Source organism: Aythya marila, assembly GCF_965140915.1.
Source record: "Aythya marila genome assembly, chromosome: 1".
Classification (NCBI taxonomy): Eukaryota; Metazoa; Chordata; class Aves; order Anseriformes; family Anatidae; genus Aythya; species Aythya marila.
The window spans coordinates 89,570,851-89,592,387 of record NC_139042.1 but is presented as its reverse complement, the minus strand read 5'-3'; the positions used below and the strand labels follow the sequence as shown (position 1 = coordinate 89,592,387).

The following is a 21,537-nucleotide window of genomic DNA, read 5'->3' as shown; positions in this document are numbered from 1 at the left end:
ACTAAAATTGAAACGTATTCATGATTCATACAAAGTCATCAGTAAGCTACTATTCTGTAGAGCAAGAGGTACCTAACACACAATGGTGTTTAAAATATACCCCATTAGCAGCGATTGGAGAAACTGTTATTTATTTTAAATAATTTATATTACAAAGACAATTCATTCATTCTCCCAGTAAAGAAGTGCATTATGGAACTTAGACAACTATAGCAGGTAACAATACATTATGTCAAAATAATAATAAAATACCGTTGAGACAGGTGTAAACTAACCTATATCTACTTCTTGGTATGCAGCTTCGCTTGCCCGGAGCTCCTACATGTACCATTCAGATGAATTGAGCAAACTGTAAAAGCACAGAGAACGAGCTTCCGTAACAAAGCATCACCTTCTGCTGCCAGGTCAAGGGGAAAGCAAAGGGACCACAGCTCTCAACTGCGTTAAGTATAGTCTCAAAAAAGGAGTTGCCTAAACGCATTCTCAAAGGAGGAGTTGCCTCAATGCATTCAGCTTGTCCAGTACCAGCTATGCAGCATTCTGTGCTGAAGAGACTGCACAGGAATGCTGCAGAAAATGCTGGTTTTAAGCAATGATGCGTCATGCTGCTTGATCAACAAACACAATTTGCGTTACACAAATAGAGATGTGACAGCCTGATCCTACTGTCTTCCACCTGTGCTTTAGGTAACTCTGGACTTTATGCAGGAGTCTCGTGGAAAATTTGAAGTTCTAGGGACATTCAAAGACTGAAGCCTTAATGTGAATCAAGATCCGGAGAAAATGAAGTTCAATAATGTGAGAGAAATGAAAGCATCTAATTCACGTGTTATGAGAACTGTGATACTGATTGTGTTGTGTAATTCAAGAACAGGGATATAGAAATCAGGATTTTTCAGTCACTTAAACACAACTGGGCCTACTAGTACTGACAATGCGAAAAGCAAAATTTTTTGATAGCTCTGTTACTGCAAAAACAATGTGGATTATTTCACCTTTTGAGAAGTTTTCCATCCCATTTGCTGTTCGGGTTTCCTCTGTAAATGGACTCGAGACATAGTGATGAAGAGCAGAATCCAGCTACGTTTCACTCTTCCAGCTACAACAAGAAGCCTCAGCTTGTGGTTCACATGGACAGGCTCATCAGGTGATCAGAAGTAAAGCCTCTTCTCACATTCCCATGGCTGAAGTTGCCCCATGAGTCTTGATCTCATTTAAATGCCAAGGTTAAAGCCCAAGAAATTTTAATCAAAGCAAACTGTGTTCAAGTGAAGGCTGAGAACTCAGTTTGGCCCTGCACATCAGGACAGTAAAACTGACATCTTGTCTCCACATGGAGTAACTTCCCAAAGGACTTGAAGAAAGAAAAAACAACAACAAAAACCACCACACGCACAGACAAACAAGGATATCCTTTAGAACATCAGAAGGATTGTCTAACTTAAAGGCAAGAATCAATGAGGTTCAGTCCCAGTATACCAGTGGGTACTTAAGGTACAGGATGCTTTTTCCCCAGAGAGCGTATCAGCAAGAGGTCAAGTGTTCAGATCATGCACATCATTCCTCTGGCTACTGAACAGAAAAGTCAATTTTAGTTCCCATTCTGAAGAAGAAAAAGTGTTTTGCTAATGTGACGGTAGATCAAGTAGAATGCCAAAGACACAGCATCAAGAAATAACACAGTCAATGCCGTACACACAAACCCAGCAAATTTTATGGCAACTAACCAGGCTCCCTTCAGCCACGGCCTTGCTGTGCTCTTCTGCATGTACATGGTCAGGACTCTGCCCTAGACAGAGCCTGGAGTGGGACGGCCTCTCACTGAGCAGACTGTTCCTTTGTTCACAGGAGCTCTCTGTGCAAGCTCCCCTGGCTCAACTGCTATCAAACTGTGTCCTCAGCGACACTTACTGCAGCTGAATGACGGATGAAGGAGGGATGTACAATTTACAGACCCTGCAATTCTGTTTCTTAAGTACTTAAATGCTTCCAGGTGATCAAGAAACTACATTCAAGCCACTGGTAAGTAGCGAGATGACGTGTGTTTTACGCTGGGAGAGGATGATTTTGGTCACAATAGTAAAAACAAACCAGACTTTGCAAGCACATCAAGAAGTCATGTAAATAAAACAAAACACCAGTAAATGCATGCACTACAGCCTAAGAATACCACACTTAGTAACCCGGAGTCATTTCTATCTGGAAAATGCTACCATCTGTTTTAAAAACTGTTTAAATGTTTTGAGCTATGACTTCCATTTACTACACAGACCTTGAATTCACAATGAATATGCAAAAGAAGTGGGTAAGATTTCCTTCCACCTTTATATTAAAAGAACAAGCTTCAACAGGAAACAACCTCAAAACTAAAAAAATAATTAAAAACCAGTTCTAAGAATTCTACTACGTACGTTTGCTTCAGAGTCAGATTCAATCTTTCCCAGCTGAGCAACACAATGCTGTACTTTTTTTTTTTTCCAATTATGCTACAGTTTATTTACTTAGGAAGCTGCCCTTCTGCATTCCAAAAATGTATTCCTGGCAATAGAGCCAATTAGGATCGAGTTGATATCGTGGATCCAACTGCAATCTTAGTCCCTTACAGGCCGCAGTGGAACACTGTAAGCAAGGACAAATCGTGGTTTCATGTTTATATTTAGACAGTGCTCTGGATTTATTAAAAGGAATATACACATTTGCAATTGATACTCTCCCATCTACAGAGACACTATATTATGTCTACTTACTGCTGGAGCAAGGAAGTAAAGAATGTGTCTAATGTTTGCAACAAGGATGGATAAAATGCTCTCAGTTCCTTATTATATTTGTTGCTCAGTCATGGCCATATTAAGTACTTCACATTGTTTATCCAGTTTTAAAATGGATGTGGTAGTTACAACTCTCAAAGTGATATAGTGAAGTTTATAGTCCCCAATACCTTAAGAACCCCGTTTGCTCCTTAAAAAATTAATCCAAATGTTAATAATTACAAGATGCTACGCTACTAGACTTTTTGAAAAGATTTCATTTTGCTTGATTTTGAAAAGGTGTAATTAACTTTTAACGTTATTTCACATTCTACTTGACTGCTCTGCCTTTTTGCTACAAAGAGCATTATTACTGGATGCTCAATAGTCAATGTGAAACATCAAAATACATTCTCATTATTATGGGTAGCAAAAAATAAAGACTTAATTCCACTTAAAAATGAAAGCTTTTCTCAGCAAGGCATGAATTCCTACAGCAATGCACTAGGGAACAGAGGAAATTTTAAAAATTCCTAACACTGAGGTATCAGTGACCTCCTATGAGCTGCCCAAGCACACTACAAAAGGCGAATTAAAGGTTTGGGGAATGGGATGCATTACGGAGTCTGAAAGAGACAGCAGACCAGACATGTATGTTTACACAGCAGTACTCATCTTCGTGTCTTCCCTGCATGAGCATGCGCACGACACAGCCTCCAATTCTTGCCAATTAATACACTTTTTTAAGAGCAAACACAAACTATGTAAGTCTGTAATGGCACTGGAAGTTTTGTTCTTGTTCTTCATTGGGACAACATCTAGCAGCGGATCAGGAAACAATACCTGGACAGCAATGGTAACAGAGGTAATTTTTTGGCATATTGAGTCTTTAAAACTTTCAGTGGAATACAAAGCTTTGTATACCAATGCAGGCAGTAAATAACACCTCATTTTTGCTGCACTTCTAAATACGATTAGTTTTTAGGTAAATATATTACAAAATACTATCAAAATAGAATGAGGTGTTCCTAAATCACTCCCCCTCCCCAACCAATTCATTTAGTGTACAGTCCACAAATTTATTTTAATTTTTAATCCTTATCCGCACTTATGGATTTCCCAGCATATTATCATCATACATAATTAAGAAATATATTTAAAATGTTCTGGCAATCATTATAGAAATCATTAAACAATTCAAGCTTTTCTGCCATATTAAGTAATATTTCTGCTCTGAATCTGATGCATTTTGTTCTGAGATTGAACACAAGACGAAAAACTGTTTCCAATATTTTTCATGTAATACATTAAAACATCTTACAAAAACTCTTGTGTGAAGCTGATCTGAGTATTTAGTATTTATACGTTTAGTATGAGATAATCAAGAACCCTAAGAAATCTATAGATGTGACTTCTACTAGATCTTTGAAAACAGGATATCGTCCAAAATAGCACAGAACGGAAGAGGGGGAGAAGTGGGGGGAATAGAGAGAGGAAATCAAATTACCATCTCTGGACATGAACCTGTTGCCACTAATGCAACTTCCTACAGTCTAGTAAGAAAGATCAGGCTAATATCTTATCATGAACGTGAAAGGTGTTAAAAGTTACCTGCATTTTTATATGCTTTTTTGAATATGTTTACAGTAAACAAAACAGCTTTTCCTAAATAAAATGAAAAACCTATATCCAGTGATTAAATGTGAAGCTACTAACAGGGCTTTAACAAACATGGACAAATGCTCGTAGCCAAACCTTACAGGTTATCCATTCTCAATCCTGTATTACTCATTATTACTGATAACTCGGAAAAAAAGCTATAAAATCTGTCATAAATTCTACATATGGTATACAAACTAACAGGGTGATATACACAGATTACCCTGTGATGAGTTCTCATTATCATCTGATAAGCCTGGCACAATAAAATGTGCACTAACATAGCCAAGTGACAGGTCATTTGACTAGGAAAAAAAAGAAAGGGTATAAAAATTTTTGTGTACATTGGGAAACATGACTAGAAGAATACTTATTCTAGAAAAGCAACCAAATATGAACACCACAATTGCATGTTTTTAGCAAGTATAAATCTCTGGATCGTTATCTTTTTAAAAGAAGCGTATCATTTTGGTTGCAGAACTGGTAAGAAACTTGTGAATTGCAGCCTTTTACATCTAGAAAAAAAAACAAGTAACAACACAGATACCCTCCACATGAATTAGTTGCCCGGTGAGAAGAAAGCGTCACATGCTGAATTAAATATCTGAAGCGATTACAAGACTGGCCACAGGACACAGCAGCCACTTCTGAGACAGCCTACTTGTTCTGGGGTTTTGAACCGCTGTTTATCTCACCCCCTTACAGTAAGGGAATAAAGATGTCCTTTTCAGGCTGTCATTTCTACTCTCTCGCTCAACTTTTGAACCTATCAGAGGAGAAAAAGAACTGAGAATTCAGCAGGCAAGTCCTATATGAGCTGCATTTATTACTGACGTTTTCTTTTCAAAGAAAAAACTCATTGCCAATCAGGCACGTAAACAAAGTCATAAAGAACAGAGAGGACCTGCTGCCACCCTACAACTTTGGAGGAAAGGCGTAGCTTTCCACACAACATAAGTCCTTTACAGTGTGGAAACCCCAAGCTATAAATACAGTCAGGTATTATTTCATGCTAAGAGATTTCAAGCAGCAGACTGCAAGAACAGAACCAACACCTGAAATGGGTGTTTTGCAAAAGTTCGGCTAGTTATGCACTCAAACATTTCTTGGATGTTTGAAAAAGTACACAAAGCTAAGAAGACCAGCTGATACCCCTCCCAGCTTTAAGATACATTTTCAATTGAAAACTAATGCCCAGATGCAGAAACCATCTTTAAACATAACTCTGAAACTGTAAATGATGAAGAATAATAAATTCAGTAACGCTGTTCTTCATACCAGGTGAGAAAGGAGGATACAGAATGCCTGCCCAGAGCACTGGGTAACTCCATCCAGTGCCACTCTCCCAGGGATAACACACTGGAAGGGGTCAGGAATTGTAGCTTCTGACACAGGAGGAACTAAGTACTGTGACACTGTCATGATTTTACATTGGAAATTTTAGCAAAATACCAGTTAAACAGGGATGAATGGCCAGGCTTAGTATGCTTGAAACAAAATGAGTAATAACGGGGTGTAAAAAAATTACTACCAGCTATAAACAGGAAAGAATATCGGTAAGCCTTCATTGTTGAAAAACAAAACCAAAAAAGCACCTCAGAACAAAGCTCTTAAAAGGAGTCAAATCACGCAAGAAAAGGTGCGGTAAAGCCTTATTTTTTTTTTTTATTTTTACCCCCAAAATCTAGATGGCTGGTTGGTTTTATTGGGGGAGGTGGTGTTTTTTCTTAAGCAAGTACTCAGCAATAAACTACAAGGTAATGTTAAAACAAAGAAAAATTGCTTTTGTTAACATGTAACCTCCTCCTAAGCAACTCAACTAAAAAGAAAACGGTTTGTTGCCTTTGCATTCTTCTGCGTGGAGGAATTTCCATTCTTAAAGCATTAAAGCAAGTGCTCAAGAAACAGGCGGCCAAAGTTTCTGTTTGTGAAAGAACTGCCAGTCTCACTTTTGTTTTGCCTTTGAGAGATGAATGTCAGCACTACATTTTTCAGTAGCTTAAGCCTAACTTGAGTAGCTTAAGCCTAACTTGATCTTGTTTTCTTTGAACATTATATCGTTATCCATAACTTTAGTTCTGCAACTTCTGGAGGCAGCTTTTCTTGTTATTTCAGGTTGCATTAAGTTCTATAGTTTCCTTCTAAATCAGGTCCTACTGTTAACCAGAGAACAGCATGCGTTTTGTGAATTCCAAGAAGTGTCCACAAAATAATATAAAATTATTATGGAACTGGGCTCAAGCCCTTAATAACTGTTAAGGCCCTTTACCCTCCAGCTCCAGTGACCTTCAGAACTTCCTTGAAAACTGTGTTCTTCCTTTGCTGCAGGGCCCACAAAGAAATCCTAGGGTTTTTAGCGGCTTTTTGTAAGCAAGGGGAATGAAGCTGAAACCAAGAAGCTCCTCCTCCAAGGAAAGAGAGGTAATTCACACATCTGCAACTGCAGACAAAAATAGAAGAAAAGTTGATGGAAAAAAAAAAAAAAAAAAAGAGTTTAAATCGAAAGTACTCCCTTTGATCTGCTATACCAGAGCAGTTTCATACATTTCACAACTTCTTGCTGCGGGATAGAATGAAAAAGGTAGCAGCACTCCAGCATTCCACCCTTGGGAGATCCTGCTCAACGCAGAGCTGTACAAATGTTCACGTTACGATTCCCCATGCTCTCTGCCATCCCTGTGCTTGGTTTCTGCCAGAAGGACATTAATACATCATGGCTGCTCTTATTTCTGCTGTGGTTTCTGTGTCCTACCAGGCTATGGGTAGACGCTGCACGGCCTCTCCGACCTTCATTCTTCCTCAAGCAGTGGAAGGGAAGCTTAATGGCATCTTTCAGGTTCATTTCAACTACGGCTTTAGAACATGAAAGTATTTATAGTATAGCGCACTTAAGACTCCCAAGCAACTCAACAGCATAAATTACACGGTAAGGATTCTGTTAGAAAAGTGAAGTTTGAAGTTAGCCTGCCAAATCAGACTAGACCCTTCTGACTCCCTTTGTGTTTCATGTTCTATGCAGAACTCAAGGGCTTCACCAAACTACTTTAAACATTGCATTAAAGAGAATTATTCAAAGTCTATATTCATAACGTCCCGTGCCATTATCAATACCTTATACAAGCTCTCCCTTAAACAACAGAATTCAGAAAACCTACTGCTTGGTTTAATGCAAAGAGTTAAAGCATGGTACAGCACCTAAGCCAGATGTTAAGCTGGAAGCATTTTATACTCTTGAATCATGACAAATTTAACTTTATGAAATACGTAGACATTTAAAAATCCCTGTGTTCAAACACTTGGAGAATTCCCAGTATTGTACCAGCCTTCATTTCACTGCATTTTCTAACTCTGCTTTTCATGTAATACTAAATTAGAAAGCACAAACTAAGCACAGGCACTCAGACATTACCATCAGCATCATCAAGAATAAATTAAAATACCTCAGATTCAGATGAAAGTGTTACCAGCATTAAAATTGATCTTTTGGTTATATGCTGCTTGCTCCTAATTGCTCAACAAGCTTAGCCAAACTTCCAACTAGTTTTCAACGTGCCAACTGCCTACCTCAGCCTGGAGATTTTGCAGAGAGAATTTTTTTTGAAGCCTGCCTGCCTGAAACATGCTCTATTCCAATTAAACTCATACAAGCCATCTGCCCAAGCAGGCTGAATGCTCCAGGAAACACTGAAAATGATCTATCTGCTCCAGAGGACTTGTATAACAAATCCCCTTTAAAATCCTGGCCTCTCTGAAGGGAAATAAGAAGTGGCAGCAGGAGCAACAGTTTTGTCTTCGTGCTCCTTCTGCCAGTACAACGAAGGTGGTTGTTGGATTTAAATGCCAAAAGGGTAGCAGCAGAGAAAGCCGGATACAGACAAGTAAGAAAGCCCCCCGAAAGCATATGAAGATAGCATAGGGCTGAAAACAGGAGAGTTATTTTCATACCCACAGCCCAGTGGCTCCTCTGTCCCAGAAACTTAATATTCCTGTAGCTGTAAAACCTATCAGAAAGCATGCCATAACCTCCCTTCTTGGGAAATGCAGAAGATAACCATCTACTAGTACTACTATATCCCAAGGACTGAGCTGTTTTTTTTTTTTTTTTTTTTTTTTTTTAAAATTCCATTGCAGTTAAGACTAAAACCCAAAAACTTATTCTACTAAAAAAAACAACACACCAAAACCCAAACAAAACACAAACCAACCCCCCTCCCAAACACACAAAACCAAAACAAACCCACACAACTACTCCTCTCCCTGCACAGAAAATGGTTAAACACTAAGTCACATAAGCCCCTTTGCTAACGAGCACCACCTCCCTCCAGTACACAAACCAGACTAATAAAGACACCAGTTTTCAGCTGGATCCATGAACGGGCCAGGAGAGAACAAGAGCATCCAACTGTTCACTTCCCACAGTGGCACAACGTGACAGTGACAGAGCTGTACCGTCACAGTGCATAAGTGAAACTCCTCAGCGTGTATTGTTGGACTCTCAGTGAGAAAAGGCCAGCTTATTCCCCAATAACAGTGTTATACCCTGGTAGATTTTCCAACAGGAATTTCACTGTATTTCGGCACGTGGACAAGCCTTAGCTGCAGGTACGGTCTCACAGTCTGCTTGAAATCAGGTAAGTCTCAACTGTCAGGAGAAGAGCAGGAGAGCCATGTTGTTTGCTTGCATCCCAGCCACCTCCTCACTGCTAGCATTAGCCCTTGCATCATCGCATAGTCAGCCACATCAAGAAACCCTTCTGGCTGAAAGGTAACTGGGGGAAAGGAATGAAAATTATTTTAGATTTCGTCTGGATCACACGCCATGTGAGCACTAACAATGGCACAAGAAGCAGGCAGAATATATACATATATATATCCACAGATAGAACCGATTCTTTTAGCATGGGTGCAAATCCATCATGAAATAGATCTGAGAGAGGAGGAGAAAGGAAACCCTACATGGGTAACTATTTAGTGACGATAGCAACCAAAGCTCACAAACACCAGGGCAAGAGCTGGGTCTTGACAATGCAGAAGCATCACGAAGACCGATACTCTTCTCAAGCATAATGAGTACACAGGAAAAAGCGCAGAGAGAAAGCTGATTAGTACACAACAAATGCCAGGAATGTCAATTCATAAATAGCACAAGTTCAGTCATGAAAGTCACATTAACTAGCCGGAGCAAATAGGGCAAAGGGTGAGAAGATTACGAAGGTAAAGGCAAAAAATCCTCTTTGCCCTGGACATTATGGAAACACCACTGGAATGAACAATAGCAAACGACACGCAGTCAGGAAAATTGATTTAGCAGCAACACTTTGAATAGCCTCACCACTACCTCATAAAACTGTGACAAAGCAGGAGGGAAGGTACAAGATGTATCACTCAGAAGCAGGCAAAAGTTTTATTTCTGTTGACAAAGAAAATGGCCAGTTGCAAACCTGTAAACAAGACTGCATAATCTAATTATTGTCTGCAGACAGGTTAAAAAAACTGGAATTGGAGTTGAGAGTGTGAGTAACTGAGCACAGCAGCTGTACCCACCATGACAGCCAAAGTCTCAGCACCTTTCAGCGAAAGGAATTTCCATCTAACAACCCTGTGTGCGAGATACAGACAGACAGACAGACAGACAAATGCTCTCTAAACTGGTCAAAGGCTCAACGTGTCATTTTTCTCCTCCACAATTCGGGATTTTCAGAGTGCACTAGTTTCCATCGTAATTTAATTTTATTCAGAATAGTTTGCTTCCATCAGCAAGTCCCCTGCACGGACGGTTATCAACTGAGGGACAAGAAAGAACAATTGCCCATACCTTATTTTTTGCAGAAATGGTGTTCACAGGAAAAGAAACAGAACTTCAGAGCCAAAGAAAAGCCTCAAAGTTTTAAGGCAGCTATACAGAACTCCTGAGAACCGAATTCTGCCTGTCTTGTTCATACACCTTGCTGGAGGAACTGTTTTTTTCAGATTAATCTCTTCATCTTCTTCCCATTTTTCTGGGTATTGAGCCACATGGGCAAAACTGACGAAGAGCGAAGAAGCAGAACAGCAACTTAAGCCAACATAAGCTGTGTCTGTAACGAAAGAACGTCTAAGAAAAATCTGCAGAAACATTACAATAGGAGGCACTTTTGAAGCACTGTTATAATTCCTCATCAATAAAACAGAAGACAACACAAGCCTTTTAATTTACAGGGTGAGGTGAGAAGTAATACAGTAATGTTTGGGAAATTTAAAGGTTGAGAATGAAAAGCTCCTCTAAAGGTTATTAATAGATTAATAAATCTAATCAGTATGGGAGTTAGACCGATGTAAGACATGCATTTGCAGAATTAAGTCAAAAGATAAAGTACTGAATGACAACACCATTCAATCAATCTTCCAAACTGATGGAGTCAGGGATTCAATGGGAAGAAGAGTTCATAATTAAGCGGGGGAAACAGCAGTTAATGAAAAATGTAATTCTTGGGTTGCTGAATTTTCCACCTTCACTTAGAGAAATCTTCTTAGTTCACCTGCAGCTAAGTGAAAATTTCACCCTTAAATCATAAAATGCTTACATCATTCATGACCTTTGCACTTTTGCAAGGCTCTCTGCTTCATTTGCTTTACATAGCACACAATTTTCAAGAGACTTCCCTGAGCCACCTGATAACTCAACCGAAAAGGCACGATGGAAGCTTTTTAAATCAAGCTTTGGATTTTACCGAAGTACTACAAACCACAAGCCCTGATGAAACAATACACACAATAGATGGGTCAAAAAAAGAGTAATACTCCTATCTGAATTCTATTTAAGTCTTAATATGGGAGTAGGCCGTGGGAGAAATTAAACTTTTCACTTGCATTTATCAAGTATCTGGCCAAAAATACAGTACCTCATACTTACAAGCTTAGCAGTGACAAAGCAGCCACCAGCTATATATACCTGTGACAAGTTGTTGTCGTCTGTAAATAAGACACTTACTTCCAAGCAAGGAAGTCTGCCCAAAGTATGCACCCAGCCCTACCAATCTGAGGAAAATAAAGTATTAGCTACCAAGCAGTATGCAGGCATGACAGGGAGAAAGATAAAAAAAACTCCAAAGAAAGATGGGCATTTAAATAGTTAGGCACTCCAAATTCACAAGTAACATTGCCAAGGAAAAAAATGGCATGAGAAGCATACAATGGGCTAAACAGAAGATATTCAGGAAGGAAAAGAAAAAGGTAAAGGCATAGCTAGGAGTTTTACAAGATAAATAAAATCTCACCACGGAGCAGTTAAGCAACACTAGACCATGCAGGTGAATAAGACCAAACTCCAAAAATGTAAACAAAGTTAAAAAAAAGTCCATTTCTTATTAAAACTCTTTTTCATGATGTTTAAGATACCTTAAAAGAAAAATTTTCAGAGGTTGTGAAACAAACACTTAAGTCCTTTTTTATATCTACTGTACCAGTCTACAGAAATGTGCCCCCAAAATAAGTTCTTCATAATTCCTTCAGATCGATGGAAAAACTTGCAACTGAACTGTTTAAGGTGGTTGGTAAGGCTTTCTTTCCTACTTCAAGTGCAGAAGTTCTGAGAAGAAAAATTACATGTAGCAAATACACTAGAGAAGCTTAAGTAGATAAGAGACCATAAAGAATCCTACTGTACAACTGTCATTTAGAAATTAAAAAATATATGATAATCATACTTAAAGCAAAAAATTAAACTTAGAACAACAGAAAATAGAAGAGACAGTTTTCATTGTAAGCGTGAATGACTACTCTATATTGTATTTTCAGGCTCATGAGGAACCACGTGGGCTTATCAACATTAAAACCCTCAAATTGTTTTACGTGTAGGGCAGTGTAAGAACATACTTAGAAGTTTGAAGCAACTCTGACAGCAGAGACTTTACTTCTCTGCTCCCAGCTGTTAGCTACTTGCTGCTGGACTCAATAATGTACACAACTTCTGCAACATCTCAGTCTTCCCCAGTGATACACACACGTAAGCAAACACCTAGCATTTACACAAACAGCACAACAGGTACTGAGTACAATTTCAATTTTAGATGTGTTTTACCTCATCTTCTATCTCCTTCCTTTGTGCCCAACTACCGCAAAAAGTCTTCAGAAACCTGAAGACATCAGCCTTATTTACACTGAATTTTCTACAGCAGCACAGTTTCAAAGACATCTTTCAGAAGTACAGACAAATCTGCAAATCAAACTGATTTTGGCTACTGCTTGCCAGCAACAAAACCAAACTAACAGGTTGGCCATCCGCTAGTGCTATTCAGCTGCTTCCAGGCACTGTATCCAGAAGCTGCTACCAGTTCTCTAAATGTTGCATTATCGGGAAAATATGATGAAAAAGGAAAAATCATGACAGGGTGCATTACCAAAATCTACTTCATCCAGTCAAAAATCTTGGGATGGGCAGATAACTAAAAAACTTCAGTGGCATACCTGCTAAGCAGAGGTTGATACCGAGCACATTTTTCCCCATGGCTGAAAACACGAGTCATAGTAACTTTCCTTACCACAGCAAGGTTTCCTTCCCACTTTGCTGGCCTTCCTGCATCTACTGCCACTGAGGAAAACGAAGCTTTTCATTTTTACTTCTGACCTTTTAATTGTATGAAAAGAAATCTAGGTGTTTTCCCAATCCTAGACTAGGGAGGAAAGGTAAAGGAATTAACGGCTTCTCAAATGCCATAAGGGGAATCCATGTTTCGAGTTACATCTTCACTAGACACGTTACAAACTGTCAACCACAGCAATCTGGCTAAACTGCAGTAGGAATAAAAACAGAGAGCGCTTTCAGACAATCTGGAGGTTATCTTCCTCTCTAAGTACCAGAACTATCATGAAGAAACTCAAAGAGAGCTCTAAAGCACTGAAGAAATCTGACGCTCCCACCTTACCTGGAGAAAGAAGCCTGTGCATCACCTCAGAAATATCTGATGGTATACGTGTGTACGTCTGTATAAACAGCTACACGCAGCAAGGGAAAACACCTGGGAGTTTAAGGTCCCACTGTGATTAATAAAGCACTGTCTGGAAGACGGGTGCGGGCATATGGAGGGCTGTGCAAAAGTGGAGCCTGAAACTATCGAATAAATCACCGGAGTTTTCACCTTCAAGCTGCAGGGAGTTTGTGTCATAATTTGTAAAATAAATAAACAGAAATATTGTGGAGATCGTCACAGTCAGAGGATTCAGGAACATGCACAAAACAGAAAGGTCAGCAATCAGCAACCAATTAACATTCTATTTCTAAATTAGAAATATACGAAGCCTTCTAGCAAATAAAACTGTAGTTTAAGCTCTTTTAGCTGATTGGAATTGTGGTCTCTCATCGCTTTAGTCACCTAATAATAGGCCAAGCAGATCCACGCTCCTTATTTAAGATTCAAATTCACGGTCTTGTTCTGCTGAAATGTATTAAAAATTGAAGTATTTCATTGCTACAACAGCAGAAAAATTAAACACCAAAAGACAAAAGGCTCATCTGCTGAGATGCCAGAACATTTTGACAATAGCGTTCACTCTCGTATTGAGTTAGAAAAATGACAGACTTCCCCCCTTCACCATAAATGTTCATTTCTAGCGAAAGTGGGCAAAAAGCAAACTTCCACTCACAACCAATACACATCTGTCACTACTGTCCTACACCACAGTGCTGGCAAAGGTGTTCCCCTCCAACCAAAAAAGCCCGGCTGGCTGGGATCCTACCCCTCCTCCTGATCTGAGGGATCCTACCTGGCACACACACCACGACTTTGCTCTTTAGGGAACACATCTTAACACTCCTTTGTCATTTCAGAGTGCTATAGCTAAGACCACTCTTCCACAAAATAACACCTTTACCTCATCCCACGTCTAATCCCATTGAAGTTAGGCAAAAAATTGAGCAGCATCTAAGTGTCTTAAGGATTGAGGCCTACAGAATTAATAATGTACGTTTCCATGCCTTTCCGTGTTGGCATTCAGCTGTTACAAAGTGTTACTTCCGTAAAAGAAAGCCTCTTCTAGGGAATATTTTCTAGTATTTAAGTTTGGGATATTTACATCGAAGCCTAATGAAAAGTTGGCCATGAAATTGCCACCATAGACTTTTCATTATCTTGAAGTGTCCATCTTTAAAAACAAACAAAACAAACAACAAAAACTTGTTAGTTTATAGCAGAGTTTTTATCCAGGAAGTATTTTAGAGGATACAGCAGAGAGTAAGAGAAGTCGAGCAAATATTAAGGAGTCGTATGTTTGTGTCTTGCCTTCAACATATTTTTGAGTATCAGCTTAAAAAAATTTTAGAAAAAAAAAGTTGAGAGCTCTCCATTCATAGACGTACATCTTTAAGAAGTGATGTAATGTGGAATTCCCCTCCTATGAGTAAATTCATGGCTAAATGCTAGCTACCAGACAATATTATTTGCTAAGATGTCAAGTAAGGTTAAATTTAATTTATTATTTTTTCTTTTTTACATGCAAGAAGCCCACATTTTTCTCCTGGCAGTTACACGTGTTAGGAAAACGAAATCACAAAACAGGCTTACTGACTGTTTTGTAAACAGACCAAGGATGCCACAAACAAAAGTATTCCACTGCAACATTCCTGATAGCTATGCATTACTGGTAAGCAGTTTACATTTTAACTGCATGAAAAAAGTTAGAAATACTAGCATTGAAAACATGACTAGATTTTAAAATGAAAGATATCTCACAGATCTCTTTTAGAGGTGTAATAACGAAGAAGTAAAACAAAGCAATTAATCAGTCTCACAATTAATAATAACTTATCCTTAAAGCAAACCACGGCGCGGTGATGTTTCCTGCAGCAAGCAAGGCACAAACACACACACGTATATTTAATTCCCAGCATTCCAATTTTTATTTGAAAACACATCGAAGACAGCTGGTAGCCAAAAAGCTTTGATACCAAGCCGACTGACTTCAACTCTCAAATAAAACGAGACTAATGGGCTCATATAAAGAGAAAATACCAGAAAGTTCACAACAGAAAATGCAAAAGGAACTGTCTGTGCTGTTAAGCTCTCTCTCTATCAAAAAAAAATTACACTAAGTCACAACTGTCTACTTTAACATCTTATTTACCTTCCTCCCCTCTTCTGTTGTGGGGAAAGCTACTAACAGCTCTCCTGTCAACTCACCGATAATTATGTTTTTAACGATTTATACCAAACAAGACCTACTGCACAGAAAGTGCTGGACACGCAGAGTGGGGCCCAAGGGACACTGGCATGTCTAGGAAACGCAACATTTGACACTCTGCAGGAGTAAAGTCACAATGGAAGGGCTTTCTGCCACTATCTCTCCACGACTCTAAACAAGAGGACCTCAGTCAAAACAGTCTTGTCAGGAGGTGCAGAGGGAATCTTTGTTAAGCCTATTCCCAAGTCAAGCTCCAGCCTTGAACACAGCAGAACTTTGAGACATCCAATATAAAAGAAGAGTTTTAAAATGACAGCTCGACTCATTATCAAACTGTAATTCCTTATAACAGCGTAAGAACTTCAAGATGGCCCTCCAGGAATAAGAGAACAAAAACGAGATTTAATATATGAAAGATGTTACTGCATTTTTATAACTCAAAGTAGCTCAAACTTCCCAGGTCATTTGTACAAAAACTTGAGTCTTGTTGCATGCAAGCATAGGTTTATGAAAAGACCCTCTTCCCATCCCCTGCTGCTCTATGAAAAAAAGCACTTCTTGTAACTACCATTCTGCAATGCAAAGGTTTACCAAATTCCCCTTCCTAAACATAACTAACTACCCAACCAGCCTGCTAACCAATGGACATTTGCCACTACTGGATATTGCAGAAAAGCAACCACTGAAGTGTTCAAAACAGAGCAGAATAACAACCGTGATGAATGTTCTACACTGGTGGGACAGGGCAGGTACAACACTGTAGCTTAATTTTTATCTTTTTTCTCATTAGTTTGTGTCAGGGTGAAAGCACGCATAAGAAAGTTTAGTTAGAAAGAAAAAAAAAAAAAAGAGATGATGTTGCGTATGTATATACCACAAATGTTATGTATGAAATAAGGGAAGTCCACAGCAATGCACACAGCACTGCCAGTTTTGCAAAAGGCAAGGTACTACAGCAAAAAGGGGATATCATCAAGTTACGTTCCCGTAACATACCCTCAAGTGTTCTGAATAAGATGCTGAACTCCATTTTTAAATGAAGATAATGTGGATAATAAAAACGGATGGACCTACACAGAGCTTCAAGCAGAGATGCACCAATAGTGTAAGAAAAATATGGATTCCTGACCAAGAGAAACCATGCCCACATGTTCAAATGAATACAAACACTAACGTCCAGGAAATAATTTTCTAAAGGGCACAAAAGCCTTCACACGTACAACTTCCCAAGTGATCAGAAGCCCGGTGAGGTTTCCTGTATCTTCAGATGACCACCTAACACTGGTCTCCGCAAGTGCTGGGTAAGCAAGACTACTGGTTTGATTAAGCAATGTTTGTGCTGACAAGGAAATGAATTAAGGTAAATGTAATAGTTTGTGCTGGGGGTGGGGGTTTGGGTTTCTGTGCTGTTTTAACCTTGCTTTAACGAAAAACAGTAAGGGACAGCTTTGATTCAATTACCTTACAGATAGGGATAACCTGCTCAGGATGTTTTCAAAATATATCCAGTGTCTTTAGATCTATTAGGATATATAAAAGAGCGTCTCTGAAACAAAACGAAACCTACAACATCCTACCAAACACAATAGCACTCACTTGTCAAATACCTGAAGCAAGTTCAAAACTTACTTCTAAACTGGAGAGGGAAGACCAGAAATATTTCCCAAAGGAACTTAAAAAAAAATAAAAATACCATTACATACCTGACAGAAATGTAACTTTATGGCCATTTAAAAATAAGTTGTTCCAACTAACAAGTAACTGAACTCCTTATTTTTATTCAAAGTTGTATTCATGCTGCAAAGTCCCAATTTCAATTTTAAATTGAAAGACGTCTAAATTTGTCTTGGAAGAAAGGTACCTTTACTTTCTTAAATATCTGTGCACCAATCCAATGTTTTCATTTGTCCCGAGTCTCACTCGTAAGAATTCCAGCACGCTACACAAAACAGATAAACCTTAAAGTGTGCATTTGAACAGAGAGAAGTTGCACTGGCCTACTTCTGAATACAAATGCACCACAATGTGGGAAAGAAAATGTTTACATAAGGGTGATGGTGTTCTACAGATATAGAAATAGTAAACAGCTTTGGGACCGCTATCCTCATTGATTACCACCTCCAGATGTAGTCTTCCTGTCAATTCAATGGGCAGAAGTATCACCACAAGGGCAAATTCTGCAAGACATGAAACAGCAGCCTGGAAAGATTAAAACAGGGACTACCCAAAAGAAATACCATGAAGATAATCTACACGAAGGGCAAGAAGAAAGGTATGGAAGATACTGAAGAGAGGAAAGTGACTATGCTACAATCTTACATGTTTATTTTTAGCTGTATTTCCCCCCTCCAAAACAATCATGCTGATCTGTGAGTTTCTTCCACCGCAGCTTTATGATTATGTTTACGTTTTTGTTCAAATCTATCATTAGGCATCCCTGTGGTCCAGGGTATTGCAACAGAACAATCAATGCATGTACTCGACGTGCTTCTCCAAAATTCTTGATATTAGCTATTGTACTCTGTTGGTTCCAGAAAACAATGTTACTTCGACTCAGAATCAAAGGCATTGCTTTTTTTTTAAAAAAAAAAAAAAAAAAAAAAAAAAAAGAAAAGAAAAACAAATGAACCCCCACTCATACACGACTTAGATTTTGCTGAAATAAGTGTGTTACTTGAACAGGAGCATTTATGTTGGCGAGTCCAGGCAATTTCTCAAAGTAGAACCTTAAAAGATCAAGAAAAAGTTAGCTGGCTACAGATTTCAGTCACCCCTAATACTCCTTACTGTCACTTGAATTCCATAATTGATACAGGTCAAATGTCCAAAAATCCATCACTGGGCCCTTCCTAAACATAACGACTTCAACATCCATTTGTTGGGCATTTGAGAAGCCTGCTGGAAAATGCAGATTACCTGGTCCAGCTGTCATAACAAGTATTGCTACTTGTATACTGAAGAAACCATCTTAATATCTAAATTCAAAAGCTTTTCAAAAAAAAAACAACAAAAAAAACAACAAAAAAACAGGCCCCAGTTCTGTAACTAGGTCAGCAAAAGTGGGCCTTGTGCTAGCTTTGATCCTGTGACTTCAGAGAGGTCTTTGGGCCGATACAAACGTCCAATACGAATACAACTGCAGAGCTGTGAATGTAAAGCAGGTTGTACAGACAACATGAGGGCAGCTGAGCCTGGGAGTCCCTTGAATATTTAATTAGAAGAATTATTTTTCAAAAGATTTTTTTTTTCCTCCTGCACAGTTGTGCACGTTGCGTATCGCCGCACGTCTCCAAAACACTCTAGCGAACTTCTGAAGGAGCAAGCTGAAAATCAAATATGGCATCTTGAAGTCCACCTCGACTCTTTTACAAAGAAAACCAGACTGAAACGAACGATTTTGGGAGACTGTTCCCTCGGCAGCCAAACAACGGTGCACGAAGCGGGTCGGCACACGTTAGCGGGGCGATTACCAACACAGGCAGACACCGGCGATCCATCCTACCGGCAAAACCCTCGCTTTCCTCGAGGACAATAACAGCGAACGGTTGTGGCCCCTCGGACTTGGTGGGGAGAGGCTGGCGTCCCCCAGAATAACCCGAGGGAGCCCCTTTATTTTGGACAGCCACGGAGGGGGTATTTTTTTGTCGTGCATCGACACCGGGCTAAGCTGGAAGCCGAGGCTAGAGGAGTGGCCTCCGCGTTAATAATGTTTACAGCGGGTGTGAGCGAGGAGCTGGTGCTGCTGGTGGGGTTTTTCATTGAGGGCAGAGCCCGGGCGGCTCGGCAGGGCCTGCTCTCCAGGCGTCGCCCGGGCCTAGGCGGCTCCAATCACTCCACCTCAGTAATGGCGTTCGCTGCGGAGCCCAGCCAGACCCGGGGGCTGCCCAGCGGGGCGGCCGGGCAGCCCCCGGCCCTCCAGCGGCTGCCTCTGGGGGGCTCGGCCGGTGAGGAGGAGAGAGAGGGAGGAGGGGGGGGAAAAAAGGAGGAGGAGGAGGAGGAGGAGGAGGAGGAACGGGGCGGGGGGCGCCGCCGTTGGAGGCTGAGGCCGAGGCTGAGCAGCCGTCAGCCATTTTCCCTTGCCCTCCAAAACACCGGCGGCGCGGGGCCTGCCGCCCGGCATCGCCCCCTCCTCCTCCTTCCTCCCTCCTTCCTCCTCCTCCTCCTCGCTGCACCCCGTCCCCGGGGAGCTCCCCACACGCGTCGCCCTCCCGGCCCCACCCGGCCCCGGTCCCAGCCCCGGTCCCGGCCCCGGTCTGGCCGCCGCCACTCACCCCCGCACGGCGTCGTCCCCTGCTCGTCCCGCGGCTGCCGCTGCCACAGCCCGGAGCCCCGCCGCCCGCTGCTGCTGCTGCTGCTGGCGGAGCGCGGCCGGCGCCTGCCTCATCCCCGGCGGCCGCCGGGGCTCATGGCAGGCCCCGCGCTGCCGGCTCGGGCGACGAGGGGGGCGGCTCCGCTCCGCCGGGAGAGAAAGGCGAGGAGAAAGAGAAGGAAGGAGGAGGAGGAGGAGGAGGAAGGGGGCCAAGCCGCTGCGGCTCCCGGCTGCGCTCCGTCCCCGCGGCTCGGCTGGGCTCGGGCGTTTTTCCTGCGTCACCAGCTGCTGCCCGGCCGCCCTGCGCTGCGCTCCGGCTGCCGACGGGGCTCGGCCGGGGCCTGCGCGCTCCGCTCCGCCCCGTCCGGGCACCGCGGCCACGGGGGGGGATGGAGCAGCAGCAGCAGGAGGAGGAGGAGGAGGAGGAGGAGGAGGAGGAGGAGGAGGAGGAGGAGGAGGCAGCCGCGCCGCGCCGCTCGCCTCGGGGGCCCGGGGCTCGGCTGGGCTGGGCGGGGGCGGGCAGGAAGGAAGGCGGCGGCGGCGGCGGAGGGGAGCGCCGGGCGCTGACGGCTCCGAGGAGGAGATGGGGAGGGAGGGACGGGGGCAGGGGGGGGAAGGAGGGAGGGAGGCGGCGGCGGCTCCTCAGTCTCGCGGGGCCCTGCACAAGATGGCGGCCCCGGTGAGCGGCGGCCCTCACACGCGCTCCTCACACACTTTTACACACGCACACGCGAGGCAGAGACACCGATTTTGTGTTTTTTTTTGTGATTTTTATTTATTATTTTATTTATTTTTTTTTGGGGGGGGGGGTTGTTGGGGGCGTGTCACGCGCGCCGCCGTTTCACGCCGGTTGGGCCCGCGCGGGCTCCATTGTGACCCGCCGGGCCGGCCGCCGAGTGACGTCACGCGGCCGCGCCCCCGCCTCCCGCTCCGCCTCAGGGGCCGCCCCCCGCCCGGCAGCGGGGCGTGAGGAAATGGCCGCCGGGCAGCCTCGCGGCGACGCGCTCCGTCCCACACGGTCTCGCCTCACCTCAAGCGGCGCCTCACGCCTTGTTTTTGTCCTTTTTCGTCATCTTTTGGCCCTTCTCTGTTTTCACGTTAAAAAAAAAAAAAAAAAAAAAAGTGTGACTCGGAAGCAGGCGGTGGTGCCTGCCGTTACTCCCCGTTCCAATAAAGTTACGCTCAGTCAGGCTGCTTGTTGGTCACGGGGATTATTCGGGGAGGGAGCCTGCAGCACGTCTTTCCTCACCAATAATAAAGCCATAACCGTGGTGAAAGTCTGTGTACGCCCGTTCGTTTCAGAAATACGTTTAATCATGGAAACAGCAGCCCTTTTATCTCACTAATTTTCATGCCTATGGTTGCGTTAGCCTGGCCTCCTCGCTCCTTTTTTGTGCCTTACCGGTTAGGCTTTCCCTCCTATTTCCAATTTATCCAGTTTATCCTCCTAGGAAGCGTTTAAAGTTCCTGCAGCCATAATGCATATAACTTTCTTGCCTCAGTTCTCTCTCCCTGGAGCCCTTGACTCTTTCTGATGACTTACAGGGGCACGAGCGCACCTCAGACAATTTTGGTTGTATATCGTTTGACGGTTCTTGGTCCTTAAAAAATAAACCGCTCTGTTTATTGATGTTCCTTTCTTTTTATTGTTAGTTAGACCCCGTTTTT

At 42.0% G+C, this 21,537-nt stretch overlaps 1 protein-coding gene across 2 annotated transcripts in view; it reads right to left on the bottom strand.

The window, feature by feature from the left end:
• Positions 1–20,258, bottom strand: part of USP9X (ubiquitin specific peptidase 9 X-linked) — a 99,852-nt gene extending 79,594 nt beyond the window's left edge. The window contains exon 1 of one of the 2 annotated variants that reach the window (XM_082778699.1): positions 19,832–20,258. The gene's annotated coding sequence lies outside the window, so the exon portion shown is untranslated. The remainder of the gene's footprint in view (positions 1–19,831) is intronic. The other variant, XM_082778698.1, reaches the window with a different exon arrangement.
• Positions 20,259–21,537: the final 1,279 nt, after the last annotated feature.